Source organism: Nematostella vectensis, chromosome 5 (assembly GCF_932526225.1).
Source record: "Nematostella vectensis chromosome 5, jaNemVect1.1, whole genome shotgun sequence".
NCBI lineage: Eukaryota > Metazoa > Cnidaria > Anthozoa > Actiniaria > Edwardsiidae > Nematostella > Nematostella vectensis.
Window position 1 is genome coordinate 18282171 of NC_064038.1, and position 18466 is coordinate 18300636.

An 18466-nucleotide genomic window follows, 5' to 3' on the forward strand; every position below is an offset into this window, starting at 1 on the left:
TCCTTTTTGTCATCGAAGTACTCACAGGACTGTTAGATAATAGATAGATCTTACACAGTTCTATCGTCTACGGCCATACCACTTAGAAAGCACCGGTTCTCGTCCGATCACCGAAGTTAAGCTCAGTAGGGAGCGGTAAGTACTTGGATGGGTGACCGCTTCGGAATACCGTGTGCTGTAGGCATTTCCTTTTTGTTATCGAGGTACTGACAGGACTGTTATATAATAGATAGATGTTACACAGTTCTATCGTTTACGGCCATACCACTGAGAAAGCACCAGTTCTCGTCCGATCACAGAACTTAAAGTCAGTAGGGCACGGTTAGTACTTGGACGGGTGACCGCCTGGGAATACCGTGTGCTGTAGGCATTTCCTTTTTGTTATCGAGGTACTCACAGGACCGTTATATAATAGATAGATCTTAAACAGTTCTATCGTCTATGGCCATACCACTGAGAAAGCACCGGTTCTCGTCCGATCACCGAAGTTAAGCTCAGTAGGGCGCGGTTAGTACTTGGATGGGTGACAGCCTGGGAATACCGTGTGCTGTAGGCATTTACTTTTTGTTTTCGAAGTACTAACAGGACTGTTATATAATAGATAGATCTTACACAGTTCTATCGTCTACGGCCATACCACTGAAAAAGCACCGGTTCTCGTCCGATCACCGAAGTTAAGCTCAGTAGGGCGCGGTAAGTACTTGGATGGGTGACCGCTTCGGAATACCGTGTGCTGTAGGCATTTCCTTTTTGTTACCAAAGTACTCACAGGACTGTTATATAAAATCTATTTCTTACACATTTCTGTCGTCTACGGCCATACCACTGAGAAAGCACCGGTTCTCGTCCGATCACCGAAGTTAAGCTCAGTAGGGCGCGGTTAGTACTTCGATGGGTGACCGCCTGGGAATACCGTGTGCTGTAGGCAATTCCTTTTTGTCATCGAAGTACTCACAGGACTGTTATATAATATATATTTCTTACACAGTTCTGTCGTCTACGGCCATACCACTGAGAAAGCACCGGTTCTCGTCCGATCACCGAAGTTAAGCTCAGTAGGGCGCGGTTAGTACTTGGATGGGTGACCGCCTGTGAATACCGTGTGCTGTAGGCATTTACTTTTTGTTTTCGAAGTACTAACATGACTGTTATATAATAGATAGATCTTACACAGTTCTATCGTCTACGGCCATACCACTGAGAAAGCACCGGTTCTCGTCCGATCACTGAAGTTAAGCTCAGTAGGGCGCGGTTAGTACTTGGATGGGTGACCGCCTGGGAATACCGTGTGCTGTAGGCATTTCCTTTTTGTCATCGAAGTACTCACAGGACTGTTATATAATATATATTTCTTACACAGTTCTGTCGTCTACGGCCATACCACTGAGAAAGCACCGGTTCTCGTCCGATCACCGAAGTTAAGCTCAGTAGGGCGCGGTTAGTACTTGGATGGGAGACCGCCTGGGAATACCGTGTGCTGTAGGCATTTCCTTTTTGTCATCGAACTACTCACAGGACTGTTATATAATAGATAGATCTTACACAGTTCTATCGTCTACGGCCATATCACTTAGAAAGCAACGGTTCTCGTCCGATCACCGAAGTTAAGCTCAGTAGGGCGCGGTAAGTACTTGGATGGGTGACCTCTTCGGAATACCGTGTGCTGTACGCATTTCCATTTAGTGACCAAAGTACTCACAGGACTGTTATATAAAATCTATTTCTTACACAGTTCTGTCGTCTACGGCCATACCACTGAGAAAGCACCGGTTCTCGTCCGATCACCGTAGTTAAGCTCAGTAGGGCACGGTTAGTACTTGGATGGGTGACCGCCTGGGAATACCGTGTGCTGTAGGCATTTCCTTTTTGTTATCGAGGTACTCACAGGACTGTTATATAATAGATAGATCTTACACAGTTCTATCGTCGACGGCCATACCACTTAGAAAGCACCAGTTCTCGTCCGATCACCGAAGTTAAGCTCAGTAGGGCGCGGTTAGTACTTGGATGGGTGACCGCCTGGGAATACCGTGTGCTGTAGGCATTTCCTTTTTGTCATCGAAGTACTCACAGGACTGTTATATAATATATATTTCTTACACAGTTCTGTCGTCTACGGCCATACCACTGAGAAAGCACCGGTTCTCGTCCGATCACCGAAGTTAAGCTCAGTAGGGCGCGGTTAGTACTTGGATGGGTGACCGCCTGGGAATACCGTGTGCTGTAGGCATTTCCTTTTTGTCATCGAAGTACTCACAGGACTGTTAAATGATAGATAGATCTCACACAGTTCTATCGTCTACGGCCATACCACTTAGAAAGCACCGGTTCTCGTCCGATCACCGAAGTTAAGCTCAGTAGGGCGCGGTAAGTACTTGGATGGGTGACCGCTTCGGAATACCGTGTGCTGTAGACATTTCCTTTTTGTTACCAAAGTACTCACAGGACTGTTATATAAAATCTATTTCTTACACAGTTCTGTCGTCTACGGCCATACCACTGAGAAAGCACCGGTTCTCGTCCGATCACCGTAGTTAAGCTCAGTAGGGCACGGTTAGTACTTGGATGGGTGACCGCCTGGGAATACCGTGTGCTGTAGGCATTTCCTTTTTGTTATCGAGGTACTCACAGGACTGTTATATAATAGATAGATCTTAAACAGTTCTTTCGTCTACTACCATACCACTGAGAAAGCACCGGTTCTCGTCCGATCACCGAAGTTAAGCTCAGTAGGGCGCGGTTAGTAATTGGATGGGTGACCGCCTGGGAATACCGTGTGCTGTAGGCATTTCCTTTTTGTCATCGAAGTACTCACAGGACTGTTATATAATATATATTTCTTACACAGTTCTGTCGTCTACGGCCATACCACTGAGAAAGCACCGGTTCTCGTCCGATCACCGAAGTTAAGCTCAGTAGGGCGCGGTTAGTACTTGGATGGGTGACCGCCTGGGAATACCGTGTGCTGTAGGCATTTCCTTTTTGTCATCGAAGTACTCACAGGACTGTTATATAATAGATAGATCTTACACAGTTCTATCGTCTACGGCCATACCACTTAGAAAGCAACGGTTCTCGTCCGATCACCGAAGTTAAGCTCAGTAGGGCGCGGTAAGTACTTGGATGGGTGACCGCTTCGGAATACCGTGTGCTGTAGGCATTTCCTTTTAGTTACCAAAGTACTCACAGGACTGTTATATAAAATCTATTTCTTATACAGTTCTGTCGTCTACGGCCATACCACTGAGAAAGCACCGGTTCTCGTCCGATCACCGTAGTTAAGCTCAGTAGGGCACGGTTAGTACTTGGATGGGTGACCGCCTGGGAATACCGTGTGCTGTAGGCATTTCCTTTTTGTTATCGAGGTACTCACAGGACTGTTATATAATAGATAGATCTTAAACAGTTCTGTCGTCTACGACCATACCACTGAGAAAGCACCGGTTCTCGTCCGATCACCGAAGTTAAGCTCAGTAGGGCGCGGTTAGTACTTGGATGGGTGACCGCCTGGGAATACCGTGTGCTGTAGGCATTTCCTTTTTGTCATCGAAGTACGCACAGGACTGTTATATAATAGATAGATCTTACACAGTTCTATCGTCTACGGCCATACCACTTAGAAAGCACCGGTTCTCGTCCGATCACCGAAGTTAAGCTCAGTAGGGCGCGGTAAGTACTTGGATGGGTGACCGCTTCGGAATACCGTGTGCTGTAGGCATTTCCTTTTTGTTATCGAGGTACTGACAGGACTGTTATATAATAGATAGATGTTACACAGTTCTATCGTTTACGGCCATACCACTGAGAAAGCACCAGTTCTCGTCCGATCACAGAACTTAAAGTCAGTAGGGCACGGTTAGTACTTGGACGGGTGACCGCCTGGGAATACCGTGTGCTGTAGGCATTTCCTTTTTGTTATCGAGGTACTCACAGGACTGTTATATAATAGATAGATCTTAAACAGTTCTATCGTCTACGGCCATACCACTGAGAAAGCACGGGTTCTCGTCCGATCACTGAAGTTAAGCTCAGTAGGGCGCGGTTAGTACTTGGATGGGTGACCGACTGGGAATACCGTGTGCTGTAGGCATTTCCTTTTTGTTTTCGAAGTACTAACAGGACTGTTATATAATAGATAGATCTTACACAGTTCTATCGTCTACGGCCATACCACTGAGAAAGCACCAGTTCTCGTCCGATCACCGAAGTTAAGCTCAGTAGGGCGCGGTTAGTACTTGGATGGGTGACCGCCTGGGAATACCGTGTGCTGTAGGCATTTCCTTTTTGTCATCGAAGTACTCACAGGACTGTTATATAATATATATTTCTTACACAGTTCTGTCGTCTACGGCCATACCACTGAGAAAGCACCGGTTCTCGTCCGATCACCGAAGTTAAGCTCAGTAGGGCGCGGTTAGTACTTGGATGGGTGACCGCCTGGGAATACCGTGTGCTGTAGGCATTTCCTTTTTGTCATCGAAGTACTCACAGGACTGTTAAATAATAGATAGATCTCACACAGTTCTATCGTCTACGGCCATACCACTTAGAAAGCACCGGTTCTCGTCCGATCACCGAAGTTAAGCTCAGTAGGGCGCGGTAAGTACTTGGATGGGTGACCGCTTCGGAATACCGTGTGCTGTAGACATTTCCTTTTTGTTACCAAAGTACTCACAGGACTGTTATATAAAATCTATTTCTTACACAGTTCTGTCGTCTACGGCCATACCACTGAGAAAGCACCGGTTCTCGTCCGATCACCGTAGTTAAGCTCAGTAGGGCACGGTTAGTACTTGGATGGGTGACCGCCTGGGAATACCGTGTGCTGTAGGCATTTCCTTTTTGTTATCGAGGTACTCACAGGACTGTTATATAATAGATAGATCTTAAACAGTTCTTTCGTCTACTACCATACCACTGAGAAAGCACCGGTTCTCGTCCGATCACCGAAGTTAAGCTGAGTAGGGCGCGGTTAGTAATTGGATGGGTGACCGCCTGGGAATACCGTGTGCTGTAGGCATTTCCTTTTTGTCATCGAAGTACTCACAGGACTGTTATATAATATATATTTCTTACACAGTTCTGTCGTCTACGGCCATACCACTGAGAAAGCACCGGTTCTCGTCCGATCACCGAAGTTAAGCTCAGTAGGGCGCGGTTAGTACTTGGATGGGTGACCGCCTGGGAATACCGTGTGCTGTAGGCATTTCCTTTTTGTCATCGAAGTACTCACAGGACTGTTATATAATAGATAGATCTTACACAGTTCTATCGTCTACGGCCATACCACTTAGAAAGCAACGGTTCTCGTCCGATCACCGAAGTTAAGCTCAGTAGGGCGCGGTAAGTACTTGGATGGGTGACCGCTTCGGAATACCGTGTGCTGTAGGCATTTCCTTTTAGTTACCAAAGTACTCACAGGACTGTTATATAAAATCTATTTCTTTTACAGTTCTGTCGTCTACGGCCATACCACTGAGAAAGCACCGGTTCTCGTCCGATCACCGTAGTTAAGCTCAGTAGGGCACGGTTAGTACTTGGATGGGTGACCGCCTGGGAATACCGTGTGCTGTAGGCATTTCCTTTTTGTTATCGAGGTACTCACAGGACTGTTATATAATAGATAGATCTTAAACAGTTCTGTCGTCTACGACCATACCACTGAGAAAGCACCGGTTCTCGTCCGATCACCGAAGTTAAGCTCAGTAGGGCGCGGTTAGTACTTGGATGGGTGACCGCCTGGGAATACCGTGTGCTGTAGGCATTTCCTTTTTGTCATCGAAGTACTCACAGGACTGTTATATAATAGATAGATCTTACACAGTTCTATCGTCTACGGCCATACCACTTAGAAAGCACCGGTTCTCGTCCGATCACCGAAGTTAAGCTCAGTAAGGCGCGGTAAGTACTTGGATGGGTGACCGCTTCGGAATACCATGTGCTGTAGGCATTTCCTTTTTGTTATCGAGGTACTGACAGGACTGTTATATAATAGATAGATGTTACACAGTTCTATCGTTTACGGCCATACCACTGAGAAAGCACCAGTTCTCGTCCGATCACAGAACTTAAAGTCAGTAGGGCACGGTTAGTACTTGGGCGGGTGACCGCTTCGGGAATACCGTGTGCTGTAGGCATTTCCTTTTTGTTATCGAGGTACTCACAGGACTGTTATATAATAGATAGATCTTAAACAGTTCTATCGTCTACGGCCATACCACTGAGAAAGCACGGGTTCTCGTCCGATCACTGAAGTTAAGCTCAGTAGGGCGCGGTTAGTACTTGGATGGGTGACCGACTGGGAATACCGTGTGCTGTAGGCATTTCCTTTTTGTTTTCGAAGTACTAACAGGACTGTTATATAATAGATAGATCTTACACAGTTCTATCGTCTACGGCCATACCACTGAGAAAGCACCAGTTCTCGTCCGATCACCGAAGTTAAGCTCAGTATGGCGCGGTTAGTACTTGGATGGGTGACCGCCTGGGAATACCGTGTGCTGTAGGCATTTCCTTTTTGTCATCGAAGTACTCACAGGACTGTTATATAATATATATTTCTTACACAGTTCTGTCGTCTACGGCCATACCACTGAGAAAGCACCGGTTCTCGTCCGATCACCGAAGTTAAGCTCAGTAGGGCGCGGTTAGTACTTGGATGGATGACCGCCTGGGAATACCGTGTGCTGTAGGCATTTCCTTTTTGTCATCGAAGTACTCACAGGACTGTTAAATAATAGATAGATCTCACACAGTTCTATCGTCTACGGCCATACCACTTAGAAAGCACCGGTTCTCGTCCGATCACCGAAGTTAAGCTCAGTAGGGCGCGGTAAGTACTTGGATGGGTGACCGCTTCGGAATACCGTGTGCTGTAGACATTTCCTTTTTGTTACCAAAGTACTCACAGGACTGTTATATAAAATCTATTTCTTACACAGTTCTGTCGTCTACGGCCATACCACTGAGAAAGCACCGGTTCTCGTCCGATCACCGTAGTTAAGCTCAGTAGGGCACGGTTAGTACTTGGATGGGTGACCGCCTGGGAATACCGTGTGCTGTAGGCATTTCCTTTTTGTTATCGAGGTACTCACAGGACTGTTATATAATAGATAGATCTTAAACAGTTCTTTCGTCTACGACCATACCACTGAGAAAGCACCGGTTCTCGTCCGATCACCGAAGTTAAGCTCAGTAGGGCGCGGTTAGTACTTGGATGGGTGACCGCCTGGGAATACCGTGTGCTGTAGGCATTTCCTTTTTGTCATCGAAGTACTCACAGGACTGTTATATAATATATATTTCCTACACAGTTCTGTCGTCTACGGCCATACCACTGAGAAAGCACCGGTTCTCGTCCGATCACCGAAGTTAAGCTCAGTAGGGCGCGGTTAGTACTTGGATGGGTGACCGCTTGGGAATACCGTGTGCTGTAGGCATTTCCTTTTTGTCATCGAAGTACTCACAGGACTGTTATATAATAGATAGATCTTACACAGTTCTATCGTCTACGGCCATACCACTTAGAAAGCACCGGTTCTCGTCCGATCACCGAAGTTAAGCTCAGTAGGGCGCGGTAAGTACTTGGATGGGTGACCGCTTCGGAATACCGTGTGCTGTAGGCATTTCCTTTTTGTTACCAAAGTACTCACAGGACTGTTATATAAAATCTATTTCTTACACAGTTCTGTCGTCTACGGCCATACCACTGAGAAAGCACCGGTTATCGTCCGATCACCGTAGTTAAGCTCAGTAGGGCACGGTTAGTACTTGGATGTGTGACCGCCTGGGAATACCGTGTGCTGTAGGCATTTCCTTTTTGTTATCGAGGTACTCACAGGACTGTTATATAATAGATAGATCTTAAACAGTTCTGTCGTCTACGACCATACCACTGAGAAAGCACCGGTTCTCGTCCGATCACCGAAGTTAAACTCAGTAGGGCGCGGTTAGTACTTGGATGGGTGACCGCCTGGGAATACCGTGTGCTGTAGGCATTTCCTTTTTGTCATCGAAGTACTCACAGGACTGTTATATAATAGATATATCTTACACAGTTCTATCGTCTACGGCCATACCACTTAGAAAGCACCGGTTCTCGTCCGATCACCGAAGTTAAGCTCATTAGGGCGCGGTAAGTACTTGGATGGGTGACCGCTTCGGAATACCGTGTGCTGTAGGCATTTCCTTTTTGTTATCGAGGTACTGACAGGACTGTTATATAATAGATAGATGTTACACAGTTCTATCGTTTACGGCCATACCACTGAGAAAGCACCAGTTCTCGTCCGATCACAGAACTTAAAGTCAGTATGGCACGGTTAGTACTTGGACGGGTGACCGCCTGGGAATACCGTGTGCTGTAGGCATTTCCTTTTTGTTATCGAGGTACTCACAGGACTGTTATATAATAGATAGATCTTAAACAGTTCTATCGTCTACGGCCATACCACTGAGAAAGCACCGGTTCTCGTCCGATCACCGAAGTTAAGCTCAGTAGGGCGCGGTTAGTACTTGGATGGGTGACCTGGGAATACCGTGTGCTGTAGGCATTTACTTTTTGTTTTCGAAGTACTAACAGGACTGTTATATAATAGATAGATCTTACACAGTTCTATCGTCTACGGCCATACCACTGAGAAAGCACCGGTTCTCGTCCGATCACCGAAGTTAAGCTCAGTAGGGCGCGGTTAGTACTTGGATGGGTGACCGCCTGGGAATACCGTGTGCTGTAGGCATTTCCTTTTTGTCATCGAAGTACTCACAGGACTGTTATATAATATATATTTCTTACACAGTACTGTCGTCTACGGCCATACCACTGAGAAAGCACCGGTTCTCGTCCGATAACCGAAGTTAAGCTCAGTAGGGCGAGGTTAGTACTTCGATGGGTGACCGCCTGGGAATACCGTGTGCTGTAGGCATTTCCTTTTTGTCATCGAAGTACTCACAGGACTGTTATATAATAGATAGATCTTACACAGTTCTATCGTCTACGGCCATACCACTTAGAAAGCACGGGTTCTCGTCCGATCACCGAAGTTAAGCTCAGTAGGGCGCTGTAAGTACTTGGATGGGTGACCGCTTCGGAATACCGTGTGCTGTAGGCATTTCCTTTTTGTTACCAAAGTACTCACAGGACTGTTATATAAAATCTATTTCTTACACAGTTCTGTCGTCTACGGCCATACCACTGAGAAAGCACCGGTTCTCGTCCGATCACCGAAGTTAAGCTCAGTAGGGCACGGTTAGTACTTGGATGGGTGCCCGCCTGGGAATACCGTGTGCTGTAGGCATTTCCTTTTTGTTATCGAGGTACTGACAGGACTGTTATATAATAGATAGATGTTACACAGTTCTATCGTTTACGGCCATACCACTGAGAAAGCACCGGTTCTCGTCCGATCACTGAAGTTAAGCTCAGTAGGGCGCGGTTAGTACTTGGATGGGTGACCGACTGGGAATACCGTGTGCTGTAGGCATTTCCTTTTTGTTTTCGAAGTACTAACATTACTGTTATATAATAGATAGATCTTACACAGTTCTATCGTCTACGGCCATACCACTGAGAAAGCACCAGTTCTCGTCCGATCACCGAAGTTAAGCTCAGTAGGGCGCGGTTAGTACTTGGATGGGTGACCGCCTGGGAATACCGTGTGCTGTAGGCATTTCCTTTTTGTTTTCGAAGTACTAACAGGACTGTTATATAATAGATAGATCTTACACAGTTCTATCGTCTACGGCCATACCACTGAGAAAGCACCGGTTCTCGTCCGATCACCGTAGTTAAGCTCAGTAGGGCACGGTTAGTACTTGGATGTGTGACCGCCTGGGAATACCGTGTGCTGTAGGCATTTCCTTTTTGTTATCGAGGTACTCACAGGACTGTTATATAATAGATAGATCTTAAACAGTTCTGTCGTCTACGACCATACCACTGAGAAAGCACCGGTTCTCGTCCGATCACCGAAGTTAAGCTCAGTAGGGCGCGGTTAGTACTTGGATGGGTGACCGCCTGGGAATACCGTGTGCTGTAGGCATTTCCTTTTTGTCATCGAAGTACTCACAGGACTGTTATATAATAGATAGATCTTACACAGTTCTATCGTCTACGGCCATACCACTTAGAAAGCACCGGTTCTCGTCCGATCACCGAAGTTAAGCTCATTAGGGCGCGGTAAGTACTTGGATGGGTGACCGCTTCGGAATACCGTGTGCTGTAGGCATTTCCTTTTTGTTATCGAGGTACTGACAGGACTGTTATATAATAGATAGATGTTACACAGTTCTATCGTTTACGGCCATACCACTGAGAAAGCACCAGTTCTCGTCCGATCACAGAACTTAAAGTCAGTATGGCACGGTTAGTACTTGGACGGGCGACCGCCTGGGAATACCGTGTGCTGTAGGCATTTCCTTTTTGTTATCGAGGTACTCACAGGACTGTTATATAATAGATAGATCTTAAACAGTTCTATCGTCTACGGCCATACCACTGAGAAAGCACCGGTTCTCGTCCGATCACCGAAGTTAAGCTCAGTAGGGCGCGGTTAGTACTTGGATGGGTGACCGCCTGGGAATACCGTGTGCTGTAGGCATTTCCTTTTTGTCATCGAAGTACTCACAGGACTGTTATATAATAGATAGATCTTACACAGTTCTATCGTCTACGGCCATACCACTTAGAAAGCAGCGGTTCTCGTCCGATCACCGAAGTTAAGCTCAGTAGGGCGCGTTAAGTACTTGGATGGGTGACCGCTTCGGAATACCGTGTGCTGTAGGCATTTCCTTTTTGTTATCGAGGTACTGACAGGACTGTTATATAATAGATAGATGTTACACAGTTCTATCGTTTACGGCCATACCACTGAGAAAGCACCAGTTCTCGTCCGATCACAGAACTTAAAGTCAGTAGGGCACGGTTAGTACTTGGACGGGTGACCGCCTGGGAATACCGTGTGCTGTAGGCATTTCCTTTTTGTTATCGAGCTACTCACAGGACTGTTATATAATAGATAGATCTTAAACAGTTCTATCGTCTACGGCCATACCACTGAGAAAGCACCGGTTCTCGTCCGATCACTGAAGTTAAGCTCAGTAGGGCGCGGTTAGTACTTGGATGGGTGACCGACTGGGAATACCGTGTGCTGTAGGCATTTCCTTTTTGTTTTCGAAGTACTAACATTACTGTTATATAATAGATAGATCTTACACAGTTCTATCGTCTACGGCCATACCACTGAGAAAGCACCAGTTCTCGTCCGATCACCGAAGTTAAGCTCAGTAGGGCGCGGTTAGTACTTGGATGGGTGACCGCCTGGGAATACCGTGTGCTGTAGGCATTTCCTTTTTGTTTTCGAAGTACTAACAGGACTGTTATATAATAGATAGATCTTACACAGTTCTATCGTCTACGGCCATACCACTGAGAAAGCACCGGTTCTCGTCCGATCACCGAAGTTAAGCTCAGTAGGGCGCGGTTAGTACTTTGATGGGTGACCGCCTGGGAATACCGTGTGCTGTAGGCATTTCCTTTTTGTCATCGAAGTACTCACAGGACTGTTATATAATAGATAGATCTTAAACAGTTCTATCGTCTACGGCCATACCACTTAGAAAGCACCGGTTCTCGTCCGATCACCGAAGTTAAGCTCAGTAGGGCGCGGTAAGTACTTGGATGGGTGACCGCTTCGGAATACCGTGTGCTGTAGACATTTCCTTTTTGTTACCAAAGTACTCACAGGACTGTTATATAAAATCTATTTCTTACACAGTTCTGTCGTCTACGGCCATACCACTGAGAAAGCACCGGTTCTCGTCCGATCACCGTAGTTAAGCTCAGTAGGGCACGGTTAGTACTTGGATGGGTGACCGCCTGGGAATACCGTGTGCTGTAGGCATTTCCTTTTTGTTATCGAGGTACTCACAGGACTGTTATATAATAGATAGATCTTAAACAGTTCTGTCGTCTACGACCATACCACTGAGAAAGCACCGGTTCTCGTCCGATCACCGAAGTTAAGCTCAGTAGGGCGCGGTTAGTACTTGGATGGGTGACCGCCTGGGAATACCGTGTGCTGTAGGCATTTCCTTTTTGTCATTGAAGTACTCACAGGACTGTTATATAATATATATTTCTTACACAGTTCTGTCGTCTACGGCCATACCACTGAGAAAGCACCGGTTCTCGTACGATCACCGAAGTTAAGCTCAGTAGGGCGCGGTTAGTACTTGGATGGGTGACCGCCTGGGAATACCGTGTGCTGTAGGCATTTCCTTTTTGTCATCGAAGTACTCACAGGACTGTTATATAATAGATAGATCTTACACAGTTCTATCGTCTACGGCCATACCACTTAGAAAGCACCGGTTCTCGTCCGATCACCGAAGTTAAGCTCAGTAGGGCGCGGTTAGTACTTGGATGGGTGACCGCCTGGGAATACCGTGTGCTGTAGGCATTTCCTTTTTGTCATCGAAGTACTCACAGGACTGTTATATAATAGATAGATCTTACACAGTTCTATCGTCTACGGCCATACCACTTAGAAAGCACCGGTTCTCGTCCGATCACCGAAGTTAAGCTCAGTAGGGCGCGGTAAGTACTTGGATGGGTGACCGCTTCGGAATACCGTGTGCTGTAGACATTTCCTTTTTGTTACCAAAGTACTCACAGGACTGTTATATAAAATCTATTTCTTACACAGTTCTGTCGTCTACGGCCATACCACTGAGAAAGCACCGGTTCTCGTCCGATCACCGTAGTTAAGCTCAGTAGGGCACGGTTAGTACTTGGATGGGTGACCGCCTGGGAATACCGTGTGTTGTAGGCATTTCCTTTTTGTTATCGAGGTACTCACAGGACTGTTATATAATAGATAGATCTTAAACAGTTCTGTCGTCTACGACCATACCACTGAGAAAGCACCGGTTCTCGTCCGATCACCGAAGTTAAGCTCAGTAGGGCGCGGTTAGTACTTGGATGGGTGACCGCCTGGGAATACCGTGTGCTGTAGGCATTTCCTTTTTGTCATTGAAGTACTCACAGGACTGTTATATAATATATATTTCTTACACAGTTCTGTCGTCTACGGCCATACCACTGAGAAAGCACCGGTTCTCGTCCGATCACCGTAGGTAAGCTCAGTAGGGCGCGGTTAGTACTTGGATGGGTGACCGCCTGGGAATACCGTGTGCTGTAGGCATTTCCTTTTTGTCATCGAAGTACTCACAGGACTGTTATATAATAGATAGATGTTACACAGTTCTATCGTCTACGGCCATACCACTTAGAAAGCACCGGTTCTCGTACGATCACCGAAGTTAAGCTCAGTAGGGCGCGGTAAGTACTTGGATGGGTGACCGCTTCGGAATACCGTGTGCTGTAGGCATTTCCTTTTTGTTATCGAGGTACTGACAGGACTGTTATATAATAGATAGATGTTACACAGTTCTATCGTTTACGGCCATACCACTGAGAAAGCACCAGTTCTCGTCCGATCACAGAACTTAAAGTCAGTATGGCACGGTTAGTACTTGGACGGGTGACCGCCTGGGAATACCGTGTGCTGTAGGCATTTCCTTTTTGTTATCGAGGTACTCACAGGACTGTTATATAATAGATAGATCTTAAACAGTTCTATTGTCTACGGCCATACCACTGAGAAAGCACCGGTTCTCGTCCGATCACCGAAGTTAAGCTCAGTAGGGCGCGGTAAGTACTTGGATGGGTGACCGCCTGGGAATACCGTGTGCTGTAGGCATTTACTTTTTGTTTTCGAAGTACTAACAGGACTGTTATATAATAGATAGATCTTACACAGTTCTATCGTCTACGGCCATACCACTGAGAAAGCACCGGTTCTCGTCCGATCACCGAAGTTAAGCTCAGTAGGGCGCGGTTAGTACTTGGATGGGTGACCGCCTGGGAATACCGTGTGCTGTAGGCATTTCCTTTTTGTCATCGAAGTACTCACAGGACTGTTATATAATATATATTTCTTACACAGTTCTGTCGTCTACGGCCATACCACTGAGAAAGCACCGGTTCTCGTCCGATCACCGAAGTTAAGCTCAGTAGGGCGCGGTTAGTACTTGGATGGTTGACCGCCTGGGAATACCGTGTGCTGTAGGCATTTCCTTTTTGTCATCGAAGTACTCACAGGACTGTTATATAATAGATAGATCTTACACAGTTCTATCGTCTACGGCCATACCACTTAGAAAGCACCGGTTCTCGTCCGATCACCGAAGTTAAGCTCAGTAGGGCGCGGTAAGTACTTGGATGGGTGACCGCTTCGGAATACCGTGTGCTGTAGGCATTTCCTTTTTGTTACCAAAGTACTCACAGGACTGTTATATAAAATCTATTTCTTACACAGTTCTGTCGTCTACGGCCATACCACTGAGAAAGCACCGGTTCTCGTCCGATCACCGTAGTTAAGCTCAGTAGGGCACGGTTAGTACTTGGATGGGTGACCGACTGGGAATACCGTGTGCTGTAGGCATTTCCTTTTTGTTATCGAGGTACTCACAGGACTGTTATATAATAGATAGATCTTAAACAGTTCTGTCGTCTACGACCATACCCCTGAGAAAGCACCGGTTCTCGTCCGATCACCGAAGTTAAGCTCAGTAGGGCGCGGTTAGTACTTGGATGGGTGACCGCCTGGGAATACCGTGTGCTGTAGGCATTTCCTTTTTGTCATCGAAGTACTCAAAGGACGGTTAGATAATAGATAGATCTTACACAGTTCTATCGTCTACGGCCATACCACTTAGAAAGCACCGGTTCTCGTCCGATCACCGAAGTTAAGCTCAGTAGGGCGCGGTAAGTACTTGGATGGGTGACCGCTTCGGAATACCGTGTGCTGTAGGCATTTCCTTTTTGTTATCGAGGTACTGACAGGACTGTTATATAATAGATAGATGTTACACAGTTCTATCGTTTACGGCCATACCACTGAGAAAGCACCAGTTCTCGTCCGATCACAGAACTTAAAGTCAGTAGGGCACGGTTAGTACTTGGACGGGTGACCGCCTGGGAATACCGTGTGCTGTAGGCATTTCCTTTTTGTTATCGAGGTACTCACAGGACTGTTATATAATAGATAGATCTTAAACAATTCTATCGTCTATGGCCATACCACTGAGAAAGCACCGGTTCTCGTCCGATCACCGAAGTTAAGCTCAGTAGGGCGCGGTTAGTACTTGGATGGGTGACCGCCTGGGAATACCGTGTGCTGTAGGCATTTCCTTTTTGTCATCGAAGTACTCACAGGACTGTTATATAATATATATTTCTTACACAGTTCTGTCGTCTACGGCCATACCACTGAGAAAGCACCGGTTCTCGTCCGATCACCGAAGTTAAGCTCAGTAGGGCGCGGTAAGTACTTGAATGGGTGACCGCTTCGGAATACCGTGTGCTGTTGGCATTTCCTTTTTGTTATTGAGGTACTGACAGTACTGTTATATAATAGATAGATGTTACACAGTTCTATCGTTTACGGCCATACCACTGAGAAAGCACCAGTTCTCGTCCGATCACAGAACTTAAAGTCAGTAGGGCACGGTTAGTACTTGGACGGGTGACCGCCTGGGAATACCGTGTGCTGTAGGCATTTCCTTTTTGTTATCGAGGTACTCACAGGACTGTTATATAATAGATAGATCTCAAACTGTTCTAACGTCTACGGCCATACCACTGAGAAAGCACCGGTTCTCGTCCGATCACCGAAGTTAAGCTCAGTAGGGCGCGGTTAGTACTTGGATAGGTGACCGCCTGGGAATACCGTGTGCTGTAGGCATTTCCTTTTTGTCATCGAAGTACTCACAGGACTGTTATATAATATATATTTCTTACACAGTTCTGTCGTCTACGGCCATACCACTGAGAAAGCACCGGTTCTCGTCCGATCACCGAAGTTAAGCTCAGTAGGGCGCGGTTAGTACTTGGATGGGTGACCGCCTGGGAATACCGTGTGCTGTAGGCATTTTCTTTTTGTCATCGAAGTACTCACAGGACTGTTATATAATATATATTTCTTACCCAGTTCTGTCGTCTACGGCCATACCACTGAGAAAGCACCGGTTCTCGTCCGATCACCGAAGTTAAGCTCAGTAGGGCGCGGTAAGTACTTGGATGGGTGACCGCTTCGGAATACCGTGTGCTGTTGGCATTTCCTTTTTGTTATTGAGGTACTGACAGTACTGTTATATAATAGATAGATGTTACACAGTTCTATCGTTTACGGCCATACCACTGAGAAAGCACCAGTTCTCGTCCGATCACAGAACTTAAAGTCAGTAGGGCACGGTTAGTACTTGGATAGGTGACCGCCTGGGAATACCGTGTGCTGTAGGCATTTCCTTTTTGTTATCGAGGTACTCACAGGACTGTTATATAATATATATTTCTTACACAGTTCTATCGTCTACGGCCATACCACTTAGAAAGCACCGGTTCTCGTCCGATCACCGAAGTTAAGCTCAGTAGGGCGCGGTAAGTACTTGGATGGGTGACCGCTTCGGAATACCGTGTGCTGTAGGCATTTCCTTTTTGTTACCAAAGTACTCACAGGACTGTTATATAAAATTTTATTTCTTACACAGTTCTGTCGTCTACGGCCATACCACTGAGAAAGCACCGGTTCTCGTCCGATCACCGAAGTTAAGCTCAGTAGGGCGCGGTTAGTACTTGGATGGGTGACCGCCTGGGAATACCGTGTGCTGTAGGCAATTCCTTTTTGTCATCGAAGTACTCACAGGACTGTTATATAATATATATTTCTTACACAGTTCTGTCGTCTACGGCCATACCACTGAGAAAGCACCGGTTCTCGTCCGATCACCGAAGTTAAGCTCAGTAGGGCGCGCTTAGTACTTGGATGGGTGACCGCCTGGGAATACCGTGTGCTGTAGGCATTTACTTTTTCTTTTCGAAGTACTAACATGACTGTTATATAATAGATAGATCTTACACAGTTCTATCGTCTACGGCCATACCACTGAGAAAGCACCGGTTCTCGTCCGATCACCGAAGTTAAGCTCAGTAGGGCGCGGTTAGTACTTGGATGGGTGACCGCTTCGGAATACCGTGTGCTGTAGGCATTTCCTTTTTGTTATCGAGGTACTGACAGGACTGTTATATAATAGATAGATGTTACACAGTTCTATCGTTTACGGCCATACCACTGAGAAAGCACCAGTTCTCGTCCGATCACAGAACTTAAAGTCAGTATGGCACGGTTAGTACTTGGACGGGTGACCGCCTGGGAATACCGTGTGCTGTAGGCATTTCCTTTTTGTTATCGAGGTACTCACAGGACTGTTATATAATAGATAGATCTTAAACAGTTCTATCGTCTACGGCCATACCACTGAGAAAGCACCGGTTCTCGTCCGATCACCGAAGTTAAGCTCAGTAGGGCGCGGTAAGTACTTGGATGGGTGACCGCCTGGGAATACCGTGTGCTGTAGGCATTTACTTTTTGTTTTCGAAGTACTAACAGGACTGTTATATAATAGATAGATCTTACACAGTTCTATCGTCTACGGCCATACCACTGAGAAAGCACCGGTTCTCGTCCGATCACCGAAGTTAAGCTCAGTAGGGCGCGGTTAGTACTTGGATGGGTGACCGCCTGGGAATACCGTGTGCTGTAGGCATTTCCTTTTTGTCATCGAAGTACTCACAGGACTGTTATATAATATATATTTCTTACACAGTTCTGTCGTCTACGGCCATACCACTGAGAAAGCACCGGTTCTCGTCCGATCACCGAAGTTAAGCTCAGTAGGGCGCGGTTAGTACTTGGATGGGTGACCGCCTGGGAATACCGTGTGCTGTAGGCATTTCCTTTTTGTCATCGAAGTACTCACAGGACTGTTATATAATATATATTTCTTACACAGTTCTGTCGTCTACGGCCATACCACTGAGAAAGCACCGGTTCTCGTCCGATCACCGAAGTTAAGCTCAGTAGGGCGCGGTTAGTACTTGGATGGTTGACCGCCTGGGAATACCGTGTGCTGTAGGCATTTCCTTTTTGTCATCGAAGTACTCACAGGACTGTTATATAATAGATAGATCTTACACAGTTCTATCGTCTACGGCCATACCACTTAGAAAGCACCGGTTCTCGTCCGATCACCGAAGTTAAGCTCAGTAGGGCGCGGTAAGTACTTGGATGGGTGACCGCTTCGGAATACCGTGTGCTGTAGGCATTTCCTTTTTGTTACCAAAGTACTCACAGGACTGTTATATAAAATCTATTTCTTACACAGTTCTGTCGTCTACGGCCATACCACTGAGAAAGCACCGGTTCTCGTCCGATCACCGTAGTTAAGCTCAGTAGGGCACGGTTAGTACTTGGATGGGTGACCGACTGGGAATACCGTGTGCTGTAGGCATTTCCTTTTTGTTATCGAGGTACTCACAGGACTGTTATATAATAGATAGATCTTA

The 18466-nt window shown here is 46.4% G+C and overlaps 87 non-coding genes and 12 pseudogenes across 87 annotated transcripts; all 99 read left to right on the plus strand.

Moving 5' to 3' along the window:
• The first annotated feature begins 65 nt into the window (after nt 1–65).
• On the plus strand, nt 66–184 carry LOC125566313. The gene has a single exon (XR_007311320.1). It is a non-coding gene; the product is annotated as a 5S ribosomal RNA (ribosomal RNA).
• A 67-nt stretch (nt 185–251) lies between these two features.
• On the plus strand, nt 252–370 carry LOC125566644 (annotated as a pseudogene).
• A 67-nt stretch (nt 371–437) lies between these two features.
• On the plus strand, nt 438–556 carry LOC125565009. Its single transcript, XR_007310027.1, has one exon. It is a non-coding gene; the product is annotated as a 5S ribosomal RNA (ribosomal RNA).
• A 67-nt stretch (nt 557–623) lies between these two features.
• Nucleotides 624–742, plus strand: LOC125565293. The gene has a single exon (XR_007310308.1). It is a non-coding gene; the product is annotated as a 5S ribosomal RNA (ribosomal RNA).
• Nucleotides 743–809: 67 nt separating this feature from the next.
• LOC125563250 lies at nt 810–928 on the plus strand. The gene has a single exon (XR_007308269.1). It is a non-coding gene; the product is annotated as a 5S ribosomal RNA (ribosomal RNA).
• Nucleotides 929–995: 67 nt separating this feature from the next.
• LOC125563555 lies at nt 996–1114 on the plus strand. Its single transcript, XR_007308574.1, has one exon. It is a non-coding gene; the product is annotated as a 5S ribosomal RNA (ribosomal RNA).
• A 67-nt stretch (nt 1115–1181) lies between these two features.
• On the plus strand, nt 1182–1300 carry LOC125563650. Its single transcript, XR_007308670.1, has one exon. It is a non-coding gene; the product is annotated as a 5S ribosomal RNA (ribosomal RNA).
• A 67-nt stretch (nt 1301–1367) lies between these two features.
• On the plus strand, nt 1368–1486 carry LOC125563240. Its single transcript, XR_007308259.1, has one exon. It is a non-coding gene; the product is annotated as a 5S ribosomal RNA (ribosomal RNA).
• A 67-nt stretch (nt 1487–1553) lies between these two features.
• LOC125566601 lies at nt 1554–1672 on the plus strand (annotated as a pseudogene).
• Nucleotides 1673–1739: 67 nt separating this feature from the next.
• Nucleotides 1740–1858, plus strand: LOC125563281. Its single transcript, XR_007308300.1, has one exon. It is a non-coding gene; the product is annotated as a 5S ribosomal RNA (ribosomal RNA).
• Nucleotides 1859–1925: 67 nt separating this feature from the next.
• On the plus strand, nt 1926–2044 carry LOC125565795. Its single transcript, XR_007310806.1, has one exon. It is a non-coding gene; the product is annotated as a 5S ribosomal RNA (ribosomal RNA).
• A 67-nt stretch (nt 2045–2111) lies between these two features.
• LOC125563765 lies at nt 2112–2230 on the plus strand. Its single transcript, XR_007308785.1, has one exon. It is a non-coding gene; the product is annotated as a 5S ribosomal RNA (ribosomal RNA).
• Nucleotides 2231–2297: 67 nt separating this feature from the next.
• Nucleotides 2298–2416, plus strand: LOC125565098. Its single transcript, XR_007310115.1, has one exon. It is a non-coding gene; the product is annotated as a 5S ribosomal RNA (ribosomal RNA).
• A 67-nt stretch (nt 2417–2483) lies between these two features.
• LOC125563282 lies at nt 2484–2602 on the plus strand. The gene has a single exon (XR_007308301.1). It is a non-coding gene; the product is annotated as a 5S ribosomal RNA (ribosomal RNA).
• A 67-nt stretch (nt 2603–2669) lies between these two features.
• Nucleotides 2670–2788, plus strand: LOC125565912. Its single transcript, XR_007310920.1, has one exon. It is a non-coding gene; the product is annotated as a 5S ribosomal RNA (ribosomal RNA).
• A 67-nt stretch (nt 2789–2855) lies between these two features.
• Nucleotides 2856–2974, plus strand: LOC125563776. Its single transcript, XR_007308796.1, has one exon. It is a non-coding gene; the product is annotated as a 5S ribosomal RNA (ribosomal RNA).
• A 67-nt stretch (nt 2975–3041) lies between these two features.
• LOC125566119 lies at nt 3042–3160 on the plus strand. Its single transcript, XR_007311126.1, has one exon. It is a non-coding gene; the product is annotated as a 5S ribosomal RNA (ribosomal RNA).
• Nucleotides 3161–3227: 67 nt separating this feature from the next.
• LOC125563284 lies at nt 3228–3346 on the plus strand. The gene has a single exon (XR_007308303.1). It is a non-coding gene; the product is annotated as a 5S ribosomal RNA (ribosomal RNA).
• Nucleotides 3347–3413: 67 nt separating this feature from the next.
• LOC125563789 lies at nt 3414–3532 on the plus strand. The gene has a single exon (XR_007308808.1). It is a non-coding gene; the product is annotated as a 5S ribosomal RNA (ribosomal RNA).
• Nucleotides 3533–3599: 67 nt separating this feature from the next.
• Nucleotides 3600–3718, plus strand: LOC125565412. Its single transcript, XR_007310425.1, has one exon. It is a non-coding gene; the product is annotated as a 5S ribosomal RNA (ribosomal RNA).
• Nucleotides 3719–3785: 67 nt separating this feature from the next.
• On the plus strand, nt 3786–3904 carry LOC125566645 (annotated as a pseudogene).
• Nucleotides 3905–3971: 67 nt separating this feature from the next.
• On the plus strand, nt 3972–4090 carry LOC125565265. Its single transcript, XR_007310280.1, has one exon. It is a non-coding gene; the product is annotated as a 5S ribosomal RNA (ribosomal RNA).
• A 67-nt stretch (nt 4091–4157) lies between these two features.
• Nucleotides 4158–4276, plus strand: LOC125563710. The gene has a single exon (XR_007308730.1). It is a non-coding gene; the product is annotated as a 5S ribosomal RNA (ribosomal RNA).
• A 67-nt stretch (nt 4277–4343) lies between these two features.
• LOC125563788 lies at nt 4344–4462 on the plus strand. Its single transcript, XR_007308807.1, has one exon. It is a non-coding gene; the product is annotated as a 5S ribosomal RNA (ribosomal RNA).
• Nucleotides 4463–4529: 67 nt separating this feature from the next.
• On the plus strand, nt 4530–4648 carry LOC125565099. The gene has a single exon (XR_007310116.1). It is a non-coding gene; the product is annotated as a 5S ribosomal RNA (ribosomal RNA).
• Nucleotides 4649–4715: 67 nt separating this feature from the next.
• LOC125563285 lies at nt 4716–4834 on the plus strand. Its single transcript, XR_007308304.1, has one exon. It is a non-coding gene; the product is annotated as a 5S ribosomal RNA (ribosomal RNA).
• A 67-nt stretch (nt 4835–4901) lies between these two features.
• Nucleotides 4902–5020, plus strand: LOC125566393. Its single transcript, XR_007311400.1, has one exon. It is a non-coding gene; the product is annotated as a 5S ribosomal RNA (ribosomal RNA).
• Nucleotides 5021–5087: 67 nt separating this feature from the next.
• Nucleotides 5088–5206, plus strand: LOC125563799. Its single transcript, XR_007308818.1, has one exon. It is a non-coding gene; the product is annotated as a 5S ribosomal RNA (ribosomal RNA).
• A 67-nt stretch (nt 5207–5273) lies between these two features.
• LOC125566120 lies at nt 5274–5392 on the plus strand. The gene has a single exon (XR_007311127.1). It is a non-coding gene; the product is annotated as a 5S ribosomal RNA (ribosomal RNA).
• A 67-nt stretch (nt 5393–5459) lies between these two features.
• LOC125563286 lies at nt 5460–5578 on the plus strand. The gene has a single exon (XR_007308305.1). It is a non-coding gene; the product is annotated as a 5S ribosomal RNA (ribosomal RNA).
• A 67-nt stretch (nt 5579–5645) lies between these two features.
• On the plus strand, nt 5646–5764 carry LOC125563790. The gene has a single exon (XR_007308809.1). It is a non-coding gene; the product is annotated as a 5S ribosomal RNA (ribosomal RNA).
• A 67-nt stretch (nt 5765–5831) lies between these two features.
• Nucleotides 5832–5950, plus strand: LOC125566035. The gene has a single exon (XR_007311043.1). It is a non-coding gene; the product is annotated as a 5S ribosomal RNA (ribosomal RNA).
• A 67-nt stretch (nt 5951–6017) lies between these two features.
• Nucleotides 6018–6137, plus strand: LOC125567063 (annotated as a pseudogene).
• A 67-nt stretch (nt 6138–6204) lies between these two features.
• LOC125565266 lies at nt 6205–6323 on the plus strand. Its single transcript, XR_007310281.1, has one exon. It is a non-coding gene; the product is annotated as a 5S ribosomal RNA (ribosomal RNA).
• A 67-nt stretch (nt 6324–6390) lies between these two features.
• On the plus strand, nt 6391–6509 carry LOC125565156. The gene has a single exon (XR_007310173.1). It is a non-coding gene; the product is annotated as a 5S ribosomal RNA (ribosomal RNA).
• Nucleotides 6510–6576: 67 nt separating this feature from the next.
• LOC125563685 lies at nt 6577–6695 on the plus strand. The gene has a single exon (XR_007308704.1). It is a non-coding gene; the product is annotated as a 5S ribosomal RNA (ribosomal RNA).
• A 67-nt stretch (nt 6696–6762) lies between these two features.
• Nucleotides 6763–6881, plus strand: LOC125565100. Its single transcript, XR_007310117.1, has one exon. It is a non-coding gene; the product is annotated as a 5S ribosomal RNA (ribosomal RNA).
• Nucleotides 6882–6948: 67 nt separating this feature from the next.
• Nucleotides 6949–7067, plus strand: LOC125563287. The gene has a single exon (XR_007308306.1). It is a non-coding gene; the product is annotated as a 5S ribosomal RNA (ribosomal RNA).
• A 67-nt stretch (nt 7068–7134) lies between these two features.
• Nucleotides 7135–7253, plus strand: LOC125563791. The gene has a single exon (XR_007308810.1). It is a non-coding gene; the product is annotated as a 5S ribosomal RNA (ribosomal RNA).
• A 67-nt stretch (nt 7254–7320) lies between these two features.
• LOC125567293 lies at nt 7321–7439 on the plus strand. The gene has a single exon (XR_007311818.1). It is a non-coding gene; the product is annotated as a 5S ribosomal RNA (ribosomal RNA).
• A 67-nt stretch (nt 7440–7506) lies between these two features.
• On the plus strand, nt 7507–7625 carry LOC125565413. The gene has a single exon (XR_007310426.1). It is a non-coding gene; the product is annotated as a 5S ribosomal RNA (ribosomal RNA).
• A 67-nt stretch (nt 7626–7692) lies between these two features.
• On the plus strand, nt 7693–7811 carry LOC125566097. Its single transcript, XR_007311104.1, has one exon. It is a non-coding gene; the product is annotated as a 5S ribosomal RNA (ribosomal RNA).
• A 67-nt stretch (nt 7812–7878) lies between these two features.
• On the plus strand, nt 7879–7997 carry LOC125564330. Its single transcript, XR_007309349.1, has one exon. It is a non-coding gene; the product is annotated as a 5S ribosomal RNA (ribosomal RNA).
• A 67-nt stretch (nt 7998–8064) lies between these two features.
• On the plus strand, nt 8065–8183 carry LOC125566170. Its single transcript, XR_007311177.1, has one exon. It is a non-coding gene; the product is annotated as a 5S ribosomal RNA (ribosomal RNA).
• A 67-nt stretch (nt 8184–8250) lies between these two features.
• LOC125566928 lies at nt 8251–8369 on the plus strand (annotated as a pseudogene).
• A 67-nt stretch (nt 8370–8436) lies between these two features.
• Nucleotides 8437–8552, plus strand: LOC125565327. Its single transcript, XR_007310341.1, has one exon. It is a non-coding gene; the product is annotated as a 5S ribosomal RNA (ribosomal RNA).
• Nucleotides 8553–8619: 67 nt separating this feature from the next.
• LOC125563811 lies at nt 8620–8738 on the plus strand. Its single transcript, XR_007308830.1, has one exon. It is a non-coding gene; the product is annotated as a 5S ribosomal RNA (ribosomal RNA).
• Nucleotides 8739–8805: 67 nt separating this feature from the next.
• LOC125564048 lies at nt 8806–8924 on the plus strand. Its single transcript, XR_007309067.1, has one exon. It is a non-coding gene; the product is annotated as a 5S ribosomal RNA (ribosomal RNA).
• Nucleotides 8925–8991: 67 nt separating this feature from the next.
• LOC125566554 lies at nt 8992–9110 on the plus strand. The gene has a single exon (XR_007311562.1). It is a non-coding gene; the product is annotated as a 5S ribosomal RNA (ribosomal RNA).
• A 67-nt stretch (nt 9111–9177) lies between these two features.
• On the plus strand, nt 9178–9296 carry LOC125563539. Its single transcript, XR_007308558.1, has one exon. It is a non-coding gene; the product is annotated as a 5S ribosomal RNA (ribosomal RNA).
• A 67-nt stretch (nt 9297–9363) lies between these two features.
• Nucleotides 9364–9482, plus strand: LOC125564770. Its single transcript, XR_007309789.1, has one exon. It is a non-coding gene; the product is annotated as a 5S ribosomal RNA (ribosomal RNA).
• Nucleotides 9483–9549: 67 nt separating this feature from the next.
• Nucleotides 9550–9668, plus strand: LOC125563711. Its single transcript, XR_007308731.1, has one exon. It is a non-coding gene; the product is annotated as a 5S ribosomal RNA (ribosomal RNA).
• Nucleotides 9669–9735: 67 nt separating this feature from the next.
• LOC125564788 lies at nt 9736–9854 on the plus strand. The gene has a single exon (XR_007309806.1). It is a non-coding gene; the product is annotated as a 5S ribosomal RNA (ribosomal RNA).
• A 67-nt stretch (nt 9855–9921) lies between these two features.
• LOC125563792 lies at nt 9922–10040 on the plus strand. The gene has a single exon (XR_007308811.1). It is a non-coding gene; the product is annotated as a 5S ribosomal RNA (ribosomal RNA).
• A 67-nt stretch (nt 10041–10107) lies between these two features.
• Nucleotides 10108–10226, plus strand: LOC125566171. The gene has a single exon (XR_007311178.1). It is a non-coding gene; the product is annotated as a 5S ribosomal RNA (ribosomal RNA).
• A 67-nt stretch (nt 10227–10293) lies between these two features.
• On the plus strand, nt 10294–10412 carry LOC125567021 (annotated as a pseudogene).
• A 67-nt stretch (nt 10413–10479) lies between these two features.
• Nucleotides 10480–10598, plus strand: LOC125563822. Its single transcript, XR_007308841.1, has one exon. It is a non-coding gene; the product is annotated as a 5S ribosomal RNA (ribosomal RNA).
• A 67-nt stretch (nt 10599–10665) lies between these two features.
• Nucleotides 10666–10784, plus strand: LOC125566394. Its single transcript, XR_007311401.1, has one exon. It is a non-coding gene; the product is annotated as a 5S ribosomal RNA (ribosomal RNA).
• A 67-nt stretch (nt 10785–10851) lies between these two features.
• LOC125566646 lies at nt 10852–10970 on the plus strand (annotated as a pseudogene).
• A 67-nt stretch (nt 10971–11037) lies between these two features.
• On the plus strand, nt 11038–11156 carry LOC125564335. The gene has a single exon (XR_007309354.1). It is a non-coding gene; the product is annotated as a 5S ribosomal RNA (ribosomal RNA).
• A 67-nt stretch (nt 11157–11223) lies between these two features.
• Nucleotides 11224–11342, plus strand: LOC125563712. Its single transcript, XR_007308732.1, has one exon. It is a non-coding gene; the product is annotated as a 5S ribosomal RNA (ribosomal RNA).
• Nucleotides 11343–11409: 67 nt separating this feature from the next.
• On the plus strand, nt 11410–11528 carry LOC125567294. The gene has a single exon (XR_007311819.1). It is a non-coding gene; the product is annotated as a 5S ribosomal RNA (ribosomal RNA).
• Nucleotides 11529–11595: 67 nt separating this feature from the next.
• LOC125565101 lies at nt 11596–11714 on the plus strand. Its single transcript, XR_007310118.1, has one exon. It is a non-coding gene; the product is annotated as a 5S ribosomal RNA (ribosomal RNA).
• A 67-nt stretch (nt 11715–11781) lies between these two features.
• Nucleotides 11782–11900, plus strand: LOC125563288. Its single transcript, XR_007308307.1, has one exon. It is a non-coding gene; the product is annotated as a 5S ribosomal RNA (ribosomal RNA).
• Nucleotides 11901–11967: 67 nt separating this feature from the next.
• Nucleotides 11968–12086, plus strand: LOC125563793. Its single transcript, XR_007308812.1, has one exon. It is a non-coding gene; the product is annotated as a 5S ribosomal RNA (ribosomal RNA).
• A 67-nt stretch (nt 12087–12153) lies between these two features.
• On the plus strand, nt 12154–12272 carry LOC125563531. Its single transcript, XR_007308550.1, has one exon. It is a non-coding gene; the product is annotated as a 5S ribosomal RNA (ribosomal RNA).
• A 67-nt stretch (nt 12273–12339) lies between these two features.
• Nucleotides 12340–12458, plus strand: LOC125564075. The gene has a single exon (XR_007309094.1). It is a non-coding gene; the product is annotated as a 5S ribosomal RNA (ribosomal RNA).
• A 67-nt stretch (nt 12459–12525) lies between these two features.
• Nucleotides 12526–12644, plus strand: LOC125565102. The gene has a single exon (XR_007310119.1). It is a non-coding gene; the product is annotated as a 5S ribosomal RNA (ribosomal RNA).
• A 67-nt stretch (nt 12645–12711) lies between these two features.
• On the plus strand, nt 12712–12830 carry LOC125563736. Its single transcript, XR_007308756.1, has one exon. It is a non-coding gene; the product is annotated as a 5S ribosomal RNA (ribosomal RNA).
• Nucleotides 12831–12897: 67 nt separating this feature from the next.
• Nucleotides 12898–13016, plus strand: LOC125563794. Its single transcript, XR_007308813.1, has one exon. It is a non-coding gene; the product is annotated as a 5S ribosomal RNA (ribosomal RNA).
• A 67-nt stretch (nt 13017–13083) lies between these two features.
• LOC125564339 lies at nt 13084–13202 on the plus strand. The gene has a single exon (XR_007309358.1). It is a non-coding gene; the product is annotated as a 5S ribosomal RNA (ribosomal RNA).
• A 67-nt stretch (nt 13203–13269) lies between these two features.
• Nucleotides 13270–13388, plus strand: LOC125565893. Its single transcript, XR_007310902.1, has one exon. It is a non-coding gene; the product is annotated as a 5S ribosomal RNA (ribosomal RNA).
• A 67-nt stretch (nt 13389–13455) lies between these two features.
• LOC125566929 lies at nt 13456–13574 on the plus strand (annotated as a pseudogene).
• Nucleotides 13575–13641: 67 nt separating this feature from the next.
• LOC125563486 lies at nt 13642–13760 on the plus strand. Its single transcript, XR_007308505.1, has one exon. It is a non-coding gene; the product is annotated as a 5S ribosomal RNA (ribosomal RNA).
• Nucleotides 13761–13827: 67 nt separating this feature from the next.
• On the plus strand, nt 13828–13946 carry LOC125563833. Its single transcript, XR_007308852.1, has one exon. It is a non-coding gene; the product is annotated as a 5S ribosomal RNA (ribosomal RNA).
• A 67-nt stretch (nt 13947–14013) lies between these two features.
• Nucleotides 14014–14132, plus strand: LOC125563686. The gene has a single exon (XR_007308705.1). It is a non-coding gene; the product is annotated as a 5S ribosomal RNA (ribosomal RNA).
• A 67-nt stretch (nt 14133–14199) lies between these two features.
• LOC125565414 lies at nt 14200–14318 on the plus strand. The gene has a single exon (XR_007310427.1). It is a non-coding gene; the product is annotated as a 5S ribosomal RNA (ribosomal RNA).
• Nucleotides 14319–14385: 67 nt separating this feature from the next.
• On the plus strand, nt 14386–14504 carry LOC125563755. Its single transcript, XR_007308775.1, has one exon. It is a non-coding gene; the product is annotated as a 5S ribosomal RNA (ribosomal RNA).
• Nucleotides 14505–14571: 67 nt separating this feature from the next.
• On the plus strand, nt 14572–14690 carry LOC125564501. Its single transcript, XR_007309519.1, has one exon. It is a non-coding gene; the product is annotated as a 5S ribosomal RNA (ribosomal RNA).
• Nucleotides 14691–14757: 67 nt separating this feature from the next.
• LOC125565415 lies at nt 14758–14876 on the plus strand. Its single transcript, XR_007310428.1, has one exon. It is a non-coding gene; the product is annotated as a 5S ribosomal RNA (ribosomal RNA).
• Nucleotides 14877–14943: 67 nt separating this feature from the next.
• Nucleotides 14944–15062, plus strand: LOC125566647 (annotated as a pseudogene).
• Nucleotides 15063–15129: 67 nt separating this feature from the next.
• Nucleotides 15130–15248, plus strand: LOC125563494. The gene has a single exon (XR_007308513.1). It is a non-coding gene; the product is annotated as a 5S ribosomal RNA (ribosomal RNA).
• A 67-nt stretch (nt 15249–15315) lies between these two features.
• On the plus strand, nt 15316–15434 carry LOC125565729. The gene has a single exon (XR_007310740.1). It is a non-coding gene; the product is annotated as a 5S ribosomal RNA (ribosomal RNA).
• Nucleotides 15435–15501: 67 nt separating this feature from the next.
• LOC125566648 lies at nt 15502–15620 on the plus strand (annotated as a pseudogene).
• Nucleotides 15621–15687: 67 nt separating this feature from the next.
• On the plus strand, nt 15688–15806 carry LOC125564018. Its single transcript, XR_007309036.1, has one exon. It is a non-coding gene; the product is annotated as a 5S ribosomal RNA (ribosomal RNA).
• Nucleotides 15807–15873: 67 nt separating this feature from the next.
• On the plus strand, nt 15874–15992 carry LOC125563845. Its single transcript, XR_007308864.1, has one exon. It is a non-coding gene; the product is annotated as a 5S ribosomal RNA (ribosomal RNA).
• A 67-nt stretch (nt 15993–16059) lies between these two features.
• LOC125565026 lies at nt 16060–16178 on the plus strand. Its single transcript, XR_007310044.1, has one exon. It is a non-coding gene; the product is annotated as a 5S ribosomal RNA (ribosomal RNA).
• A 67-nt stretch (nt 16179–16245) lies between these two features.
• Nucleotides 16246–16364, plus strand: LOC125566746 (annotated as a pseudogene).
• A 67-nt stretch (nt 16365–16431) lies between these two features.
• Nucleotides 16432–16550, plus strand: LOC125565416. Its single transcript, XR_007310429.1, has one exon. It is a non-coding gene; the product is annotated as a 5S ribosomal RNA (ribosomal RNA).
• A 68-nt stretch (nt 16551–16618) lies between these two features.
• LOC125563856 lies at nt 16619–16737 on the plus strand. The gene has a single exon (XR_007308875.1). It is a non-coding gene; the product is annotated as a 5S ribosomal RNA (ribosomal RNA).
• A 67-nt stretch (nt 16738–16804) lies between these two features.
• LOC125563991 lies at nt 16805–16923 on the plus strand. The gene has a single exon (XR_007309010.1). It is a non-coding gene; the product is annotated as a 5S ribosomal RNA (ribosomal RNA).
• Nucleotides 16924–16990: 67 nt separating this feature from the next.
• Nucleotides 16991–17109, plus strand: LOC125564034. Its single transcript, XR_007309053.1, has one exon. It is a non-coding gene; the product is annotated as a 5S ribosomal RNA (ribosomal RNA).
• A 67-nt stretch (nt 17110–17176) lies between these two features.
• Nucleotides 17177–17295, plus strand: LOC125566930 (annotated as a pseudogene).
• Nucleotides 17296–17362: 67 nt separating this feature from the next.
• Nucleotides 17363–17481, plus strand: LOC125563487. The gene has a single exon (XR_007308506.1). It is a non-coding gene; the product is annotated as a 5S ribosomal RNA (ribosomal RNA).
• Nucleotides 17482–17548: 67 nt separating this feature from the next.
• On the plus strand, nt 17549–17667 carry LOC125563867. The gene has a single exon (XR_007308886.1). It is a non-coding gene; the product is annotated as a 5S ribosomal RNA (ribosomal RNA).
• Nucleotides 17668–17734: 67 nt separating this feature from the next.
• Nucleotides 17735–17853, plus strand: LOC125563878. The gene has a single exon (XR_007308897.1). It is a non-coding gene; the product is annotated as a 5S ribosomal RNA (ribosomal RNA).
• A 67-nt stretch (nt 17854–17920) lies between these two features.
• LOC125563688 lies at nt 17921–18039 on the plus strand. Its single transcript, XR_007308707.1, has one exon. It is a non-coding gene; the product is annotated as a 5S ribosomal RNA (ribosomal RNA).
• A 67-nt stretch (nt 18040–18106) lies between these two features.
• Nucleotides 18107–18225, plus strand: LOC125565417. The gene has a single exon (XR_007310430.1). It is a non-coding gene; the product is annotated as a 5S ribosomal RNA (ribosomal RNA).
• A 67-nt stretch (nt 18226–18292) lies between these two features.
• On the plus strand, nt 18293–18411 carry LOC125563756. Its single transcript, XR_007308776.1, has one exon. It is a non-coding gene; the product is annotated as a 5S ribosomal RNA (ribosomal RNA).
• The last annotated feature ends 55 nt before the right edge of the window (nt 18412–18466 follow it).